This window comes from Mirounga angustirostris, unplaced genomic scaffold (assembly GCF_029215605.1).
Source record: "Mirounga angustirostris isolate CCGP_5_RB_7025 unplaced genomic scaffold, mMirAng1.0.hap1 SCAF_11, whole genome shotgun sequence".
Classification (NCBI taxonomy): Eukaryota; Metazoa; Chordata; class Mammalia; order Carnivora; family Phocidae; genus Mirounga; species Mirounga angustirostris.
In genome coordinates, this window is record NW_026991719.1 from 90,650,614 (window position 1) to 90,659,774 (window position 9,161).

General features: G+C 40.6%; 1 pseudogene; it reads left to right on the forward strand.

Annotated features, from left to right (window-relative positions):
- The first annotated feature begins 7,822 nt into the window (after positions 1-7,822).
- On the forward strand, positions 7,823-8,335 carry LOC123844676 (centromere protein V-like; annotated as a pseudogene).
- Positions 8,336-9,161: the final 826 nt, after the last annotated feature.

Consider the following 9,161-nt stretch of genomic DNA (forward strand, 5'->3'; position numbering starts at 1 on the left):
ATATTTTCTCCCTTTCCTATGTTGCCTTTCACTCTGTTGTTTCCTTTGTTACACAGAAGTCTGTAAGTTTGATGTAGCCCCATTTGAATATTTTTGCTTTTGCTGCCCATGTTTTTGGCATCATATCCAAGAAATTATTACCAAATTCAATGCCATAAAGCTTTTCCACTATGTTTTCTTATGGGAGTTTTATAGTTTCAGGTCTTACATTTAGGTCTTTAATCTATTTTGAATTAATATTTGTATATGGCATAAGGTAAGGATCTAACTTCTTTCGTTTGCATGTGGATATCTTCTTTTCCCAGGAGCATTTATTGAAGAGACTGTTTTCCCATTGTGTATCCTTGGTGTCCTTGTAAAAGTTCACTTGGCCATGTATGTGAAGGTTTATTTCTGGGCACTCTATTCTGTTCCATCAGTCAATACGTCTATCTTTATGCCAGTCCCATACTGTTTTGATTACCATGGCTTTGTCATTTGTTTTGAAATCAGAAAATGTGAGGCCTCCAGTTTTGTTCTTCTTTCTTTTCTTTTTGAGATTTTATTTCTTTATTTGAGATAGAAAGAGCATGAATGGGGGGAGGGGCAGAGGGAGAAGGAGGAGCAGGCTCCCCACTGAGCAGAGAACCCCAATTGGGACTCGAACCCAGGACCCCAAGATCATGACCTGAGCTGAAGGCAGATGTTTAACCAGCTGAACCACCCAGGCACTGCCAGTTTTGTTCTTTCTCAAGATTATTTGGGCTCGTCAGGGTCCTTTAAGATTACATAAGAATTTTAGGAAGATTTTTTTTTTCTATTTCTGCAAAAAAAAAAAAAATGCCTTTGGGATTGATAGGGTTGACACTGAATCTGTAAATCACTTTGGGTATTACTGATATTTTAACAATATAAAGTCTTCCAATCCATAAATACAGGATGTCTTTCCATTTATTTTTGTCTTCTTTAATTTCTTTCAGCAATGTTTTGTAGTTTTCAGTATGCAAGTGTTTTGCCTCCTTGCTTAAGTTTACTCCTAAGTATTTTATTCTTTTTGATGGTATTGTAAATAGGATTGTTTTCTTAATTTCCTATTCAGATTGTTCATTGTCAGTATATAGAAATGTAACTGATTTTTCTGTGTTGATTTTGTGTCTTGCAGCTTTACTGAATTTATTAGTTCTAATAGTTTTGTGTATGTGTGTGTGTACATGTCATCTTTAGGATTTTCTACATATAAGATCATATAATCTGTGAACAGAAATAATTTTAACTTCTTTCCTTTCCAATTTGGATGGCTTTTATTTATTTTTCTTGCCTAATTGCTCTGGTTAGGATTTTCAATACTTTGTTTAACATAAGTGTCAAGAGTGGGCATCTTTCCCTTGTTCCTTATTTTTTTTTCAAAGATTTTGTTTATTTATTTGACAGAGAGAGACACAGCGAGAGAGGGAACACAAGCAGGGCGAGTGGGAGAGGGAGAAGTAGGCTTCCCGCCGAGCAGGAAGCCCTATGCGGGGCTCGATCCCAGGACCCTGGGACCACGACTTGAGTGGAAGGCAGACACCCAACGATGGAGCCACCCAGGCGCCCTCCCTTGTTCCTTATCTTAAAGAAGGAAAAGCTTTCAGTTGTTTACCATTGAGTAGGATCTTAGCTGTAAGCTTTTCTTATGGCCTTTATTTTGATAAAGTAGTTTCCTTCTATTCCTGGTTTGCAGAGATTTTATCATGAAAGAGTGCTGACTTTTGTCAAATGCTTTTTCTGCGTCATTTGAAATTAACATGTGATTTTTATCTTTTGTTTTGTTAATGTAGTGTATTACATTGGTTAATTTTCATATGTTGAACCATCCTTGTATCACAGGGATAAATTCCACCTTGTCATGAGCTATGATCCTTTTAATGTGCTTTTAAATTTGTTTAGCCAGGGTGCCTGGGTGGCTCAGTTGGTTAAGCGACTGCATTCAGCTCAGGTCATGATCCTGGAGTCCTTGGATCGAGTCCTGCATTGGGCTCCCTGCTTGTTGGGGAGTCTGTTTCTCCCTCTCACCCTCCCCCCCTCATGCTCTCTTTCTCTTCATTCTCTCTCTCTCAAATAAATAAAAATCTTTAAAAAGAAAAAATAGATTTGTTTAGCCAGTATTTTGTCAAGGATTTTTGCATCGATATTCATCAGGGATATTGATCTATAGTTTTCTTTTAGTATCTTTGTCTGGCTTTGGCATCAGGCTAAAGCTGGCCCCCCCAAAAGTAAGTTTGTAGCTGTTCCCTCTTCAATTTTTTGGAAGGGTTACTATCAGCATTTTTAAATTAAAGAAATAGAATATCATAAATAACATCAAAGCATGTTGTGTGCATCAAGGGTAAGAGTTAGTTTGTGAAACTTTATGTATGTGTGCATGCATGTGCATGTTTGTGCATGTGTGTGTTATGTAATGTGTATTTTCTTACTGTGAGTTCTGGTTTTAAAAGTTTAGAATTCAGGGGTATAAGCCAGTCATGGTAATGTCATTCTCCTTGCCATAGCTATGCATAGCTTAGTGAGGCAGTTCTGGACAATGAGATATAGAGAAGTTATCTATTTTATGTTTATGGTTATAAAAGGACATAGGGAACAGAGCACTGTTTTGCTCTCTTCCAGCCTGTAGGTAATTTTGGTGAATAGGAGATATCTGAGGCTGCTACATGCATCTTGTGACTACATGGGAAGTAACCAACTTACTAAGGATAGCAGATTGAAAAAACACAATGAATCTGAGTCCTAATAACATTATTGAGTCAAGCAACCTCTCCTGAAACTGCCCTACCTTCCAGATTTCCTGTGATATAAGATGAAATAAATGTGTTTCTTTATTGTTTAGCCACTTTTAATTAGATCTTCTGTAACTTCTGTTTAATTTTGTGATAAGTGAATCAGAGATGAAGATATTTTTTAAATGTTTTATTTATTTTTTTGACAGAGAGAGAAAGAGAGAGGACAAGCAGGGGGTGCAGCAGAGGGAGAGGGAGAAGCAGTCTCCCTGCTAAGCAGGGAGTCTGATGCAGGGCTGGATCCCAGGACCCTGGGATCATGACCTGAGCTGAAGGCAGACGCTTGACCGACTGAGCCACCCAGGTGCCCCAGGGATGAAGATATTTTATTCTTCTTTATTTTTTAAAAGGTTTTATTTATTTATTTAAGAGAGAGAGTGAGAGAGAGCATGAGCAGAGGGGAGAGGCAGAGGGAGAGGGAGAAGCAGACTCCCTGCTGAGCAGGGAGCCCTTTGCGGGACTCGATCCCAGGACCCTGGGATCATGACCTGAGGTGAAGGCAGACGTTTAACCGACAGCCACCCAGGCACCCTTTATTATTCTTTATATTCCCTACATCACCCTGTACATATTTGGTGGTCAGGACATTTTTGACAATCTGATAATCTTATTATGATCCACAAGAGCAGAGTGCCAGAGTAGGAGGTCTCTAGAATTTCACCATATCTGTTACAGTGTTTTCTTTTTTTATTTTGTAAAAGATTTTATTTATTTATTTGACACAGAAAAAGAGAGAGAGCAAGAGAGGGAACAGAAGCAAGGGGAGTGGGAGAGGGAGAAGCAGGCTCCCTGCTGAGCGGGGAGCCCAACACGGGGTTCCATCCCAGGACTCTGGGATCACGACCTGAGCCGAAGGCAGACGCTTAATGACTGAGCCACCCAGGCACCCCTGTTGCAGTGTTTTCAATAAAAAAACGTACTGACCTGTATATTTTTTTTTTTAAGATTTTATTTATTTATTTGACAGAAAGAGACACAGTGAGAGAGGGAACACAAGCAGGGGGAGTGGGAGAGGGAGAGGCAGGCTTCCCGCAGAGCAGGGAGCCCAACATGGGGCTCAATCCCAGGACCCTGAGATCATGACCTGAGCTGAAGGCAGACGCTTAACGACTGAGGCACCCAGGCGTCCCTGACCTGCTTATTTTTTTTTCTTTTTTTTTTAATTCTTATGTTAATCCCCATACATTACATCATTAGTTTTAGATGTAGTGTTCCATGATTCATTGTTTGTGCATAACACCCAGTGCTCCATGCAGAATGTGCCCTCCTCAATACCCACCACCAGGCTAACCCATCCTCCCACCCCCCTCCCCTCTAGAACCCTCAGTTTGTTTTTCAGAGTCCATCATCTCTCATGGTTCGTCTACCCCTCCGATTTCCCCCTCTTCATTCTTCCCCTCCCGCTACCTTCTTCTTCTTCTTCTTCTTTTTTTTTTTTCTTAACATATATTGCATTATTTGTTTCAGAGGTACAGATCTGAGATTCAACAGTCTTGCACAATTCACAGCGCTTACCAGAGCACATACCCTCCCCAGTGTCTATCACCCAGTCACCCCATCCCTCCCACCCCACCCCCCACTCCAGCAACCCTCAGTTTGTTTCCTGCGATTAAGAATTCCTTGTATCAATGAGATCATATGATACATGTCTTTCTCTGTTTGACTTATTTCGCTCAACATAAAACCCTCCGGTTCCATCCACGTCATTGCAAATGGCAAGATCTCATTCCTTTTGATGGCTGCATAATATTCCATTGTGTATATATATATATATATATATATATATATATATATATATACCACATCTTCTTTACCCATTCATCTGTCGATGGACATCTTGGCTCTTTCCACCTGACCTGCTTATTTTTAGTAAAAATTAGTCTCTAGTACAAAGATTAGGTTTTGTCTATACAGAAACCTAAAACTGCCTCAAAACAATTAAATGAGGAGATACCCAGGGCTAAGCATCCTTGATTGCAAATATGAAATACCTGTGACAGTCTTTATCCTAAAAGTAATCTTAATTTCTTTGGCAAAACCATATGGACTCGATTTTTAACCACTGTATACCTGGAGCCTAGAACTGTTCCTGGCACTAGTAGGTGCTCGATAATTATTTGTTCAGTTAATTAAATGAGTATAATGAATCTATTTAATACATGATTCAAGTAATGGTAGAGGTAATGTCACAAAATGGTGCATGATAATTGCCAAATGAATAGTACAGATAGCGTGTGCCCTTCCCTTTCTTTCCTCTTTTCATCATTTGCATTTATATTTTCCTCTAAGTTACATTATGAGTTTTTCAATATGCATATTGATTTACTTGCTATTATGTGCTTAGCGGATTAAAAAACAGGCAAGGGTTTTTTTTTTTTTTTAAAGATTTATTTAGGGGCACCTGGGTGGCTCAGTCGTTAAGTGTCTGCCTTCAGCTCCGGTCATGATCCCAGGATCCTGGGATCGAGCCCCGCATCGGGCTCCCCGCTTCGCAGAGAGCCTGCTTCTCCCTCTCCCACTCCCCCTGCTGTGTTCCCTCTCTCGCTGTGTCTTTCTCTGTCAAATAAATAAATAAAACCTAAAAAAAGAGATTTATTTACTTATTTTAGAAAGAGAGAGTGCACACATGTGCCCAGGTGAGGGGAGGGGCAGAGGGAGAGGAATCGTCAAGCTGACTCTGCGCTCAGCAGGGAGCCCCATGCAGGGCTCCATCTCAGGACCCATGAGATCATGACCTGAGCCAAAACCAAGACTCAGACGCTCAACCGACCGAGCCACCTAGGCGCCCCAGGCAAGGTTTTTAAGCTGAAAGTTATATAAATCGTAAGTCTATGATAACCCTTAATTTTATAAAGAAAGAAATTAGGGCGCCTGGGTGGCTCAGTTGGTTAAGCGACTGCCTTCGGCTCAGGTCATGATCCCAGGGTCCTGGGATCGAGTCCCGCATCGGGCTCCCTGCTCCTTGGGAGCCTGCTTCTCCCTCTGCCTCTCTCTCTCTCTGTCTCTCATGAATAAATAAATAAAATCTTAAAAAAAAAAAAAAAAAAAAAGAAATTAAGTCCTAGAGGGATTTAATTATTTTTCCAGGGGGCATGCTGATCTATTAATAGTTGAAATGGTTACGACTATAAGGGTATCCCCCTCATTCAACAACATTTATTTACATTACCAAAAAATAGTAGCTATAATTAATGGCAAAATTCTATAATTCTATAGGTAGTGCCAAATAATAAACCATGGCTATAGAACATTTACACAATTACAGATCAATAGAATACATACAAAATTCAATCTTGTTCATTTTAAGAGACAATACATGAGTTCCTTCAGTCAGTGCCCCGATTCCAGTCTGCTCTTTGTCTAGGGTTTCTTTTGCTCCCTGAGGATTCTGTAATCTTGCTCTATTTCTTGGCTCTAAGCTACATCTGAACTACATTTTATCAGTCTGAATCTTTTCTAGACTTTAGACTGCTATTTTATCATGTGCTCTTCTTGCTTTTCTTTATCATGGATTTCTTCTGACTCTTAGAAGTGTGGTTAAGAGCATGTACTCTGGAAATCTTAAAAGTTAACTTTGTATGGTGACAGATGATAACCAGACTTATTGTGGTAATAATTTTGCAATGCACACAAATATTGAATGGTTTGTTGTACATCTGAAACCAATACAATATTATATGTCAATCATACTCCAATTAAAAAAAAAAATTTAAGTAGGCTCTATGCTCAGTGTGGAGCCCAATGTGGGGCTTGAACTCATGACCCTGAGATCAAGACCTGAGCTTAGATCAAGAGTTGGATGCTTAACCAACTAAGCCATGCAGCCACCCCCGCCCCAATTTTTTTTTTTAATTATTAACCATATGACTCTGGTTAATAATCTTAACCTCTCTGTCACTCATTTTCTTCATCTGTAAAATGGGGATATTAGTAGTTGTAAGGATTAAGTATGTTAACCTTTAAAAATAAAACTGCCAGTTATTTTACCAGCAAAAATGAGTTTATCAGGGAATAGAATATTGTAATTCAGACAAGTAAGTTATGGCAAAACCATAGGCAAGCCTAGAGGACAAAGTAGAGGATCCCTCTCTTATAGAGGAAAGAAGGGAGTTGGCAAGGGCTGTTACAAAACAAATAGTCCATTGGAGTAAACTGGGAGCTTGAAGTATAGTGGCTTTTCATTGGTTGAGTTGTGACAGTCTCTCATTGGCTGGGCTCTTGCCAGGGAAGAAGAAAACTTTCTTCCTTCTGCTGGGGTAGTGAGGTAGTAGCTAAAGTAGTATTAACTTGCAAGGTATGTCTCTTCCTATTGAGTCCACTATTGACCACCAGTGGTAGGGTATGAGGGATCCCCCTGCTGGCTTCCCAACCCCATTCTAAATGAGATTTCCCTTTGTTAATTTTCACAAGTAAAATAATATTTGTTCTATATAAATATTTGCTGCTATTATTTTTAGTACAGCAGTTGAGCCTTGAACTACAGGGTTAAGGTGAGGGGTGCTGATTCCCCACCCCAGTCGAAAATTTGCATGTAACTCTTAGCTCCTCAGAGCTTAACTACTGATAGCCTACTGTTGACAAGAAGCCTTACTGATAACATCAATACTTGATTAACACATATTTTGGATGTTATATGTATCACACCTGATAGTCTTACAATAAAGTAAGTTAGAGAAAAGAAAATGTTATCAAGAAAATCATACAGAAGAGAAAATACATTACAGTACTATAAAAAAAAAAAATCTGTGCAGAACAATGTGGTGTGCAAGGAACAGTGTGGCCACCAAGCCACATGGACAGAAGCAGCCCAGGGACCTGCGGTGCCCTGCTCCTGCCCAGCCACTGAGGCCCCACTCCATGCTTCTCAGGCCAGGCCGGGGGTGGGAGCCAGGCCACAGTAAGACAGCCCTCAGCCAAGGGCAGATGAGGTCATCGCTGCCAGGGGCCTAGGAGACAGGTTGAGTGAACAGCTACTGTCAGAGCTCATGCTACTTCCATGGCTGTCACCTCTGCCATCTCCAGCAACCCTGATGCCCTTGGTGGCCGAGCTGGACCTGAGTGATAGGTGGGAGTCTGAGAGGTGTTCCAGAAGCGGCAGAGGCTCACCATCGAGGGTGCCACCAAGCTGCTGTGGGACACATAGGAATACCAGGCCCTGGTGAACCACATAGGAGGCTGCCGCTATGGAGCAGTTCACTTTGAAGTTTGGGCCTCAGAAGACTTGCACATCTTCGCAACTGCAACATCTGCAGGAAGCAGAATACACCCTTTATGGTACTGGCTTCTCGCTTCAAGCTCCTAAAGGAAGCTGAGGGCACAACCACATACACATTCAACAAGCACAAAGCACAGCACGCCTTCTGTAAGAGATGTGGTGTTCAGAGATTTACACTCCCCACTCAAACCCTGGAGTTTTTGGAATCATTCCACACGGCCTAGATAAGAGCGCTATGTGGAGTGTGGGCATTGAGAAATTCAACAGCAGCACTTGGGAGAAAGCCATGAAAGAGCACAAGACCATCAAGACCATGTCTAAGGAGTAGGCTCCTGCTTCTCCCTTCCTGAAAAAGAGGAATGATTGGGGTTAGCAGCTTTGCTATCCCCACTGCACCTCAATGGTGTTCATGAAAGTGGCTGACCCAGGCTGCTGGTTCCATTGGGAGCAGCCATCTTAATCTCTGCAGTTTGTACCATCTACCCATTTCTTCAGAAAAATTTAAAATGTCTTTATTTGAGTATAGTTGCCATATAACATTACATTAGTTTCAGGTGTACAACATAGTGATTCAACATCTCTATATGTCATGCTATGCTCACCACAAATGTGGCTATCATCTGTCACCGCACAACACTATTATAATATCATTGACTATATTCCTATATTGTACCTTTTATTCCCATGACTTATTCATTCCATAACTGGAAGCCTGTACCTCCCAGTCCTTTTCACCTGTTTTGCTCCCCTCTCCCCTCTGGCAACCCTCAGTTTGTTCTCTGTATTTATAGGTCTGATTCTGCTTTTTGTTTGTGTATTCATTTGCTTTGTTTTTAGATTCCACATATGAGTGAAAGCATACAGTATTGTCTTTCTCGGTCTGACCTATTTAACATAGCAAAATACCCTCTAGATCCATCCATGTTGCCACAAATGGCAAGATCTCATTCTTTTTTATCGCTGAGTAATATTCCATTGTGTATATGTATACCACATCTTCTTTACCCATTTATCTGTTGATGTACACTTGGGTTGCTTCCATATCTAGAATATTGTAAATAATACTGCAATACATAAGGGTGCTTTTATCTTTTCAAGTTAGTGTTTTTGTTTGTTTTCTTTGGGTAAATACCTAGTAGTGGAACTATTGGATC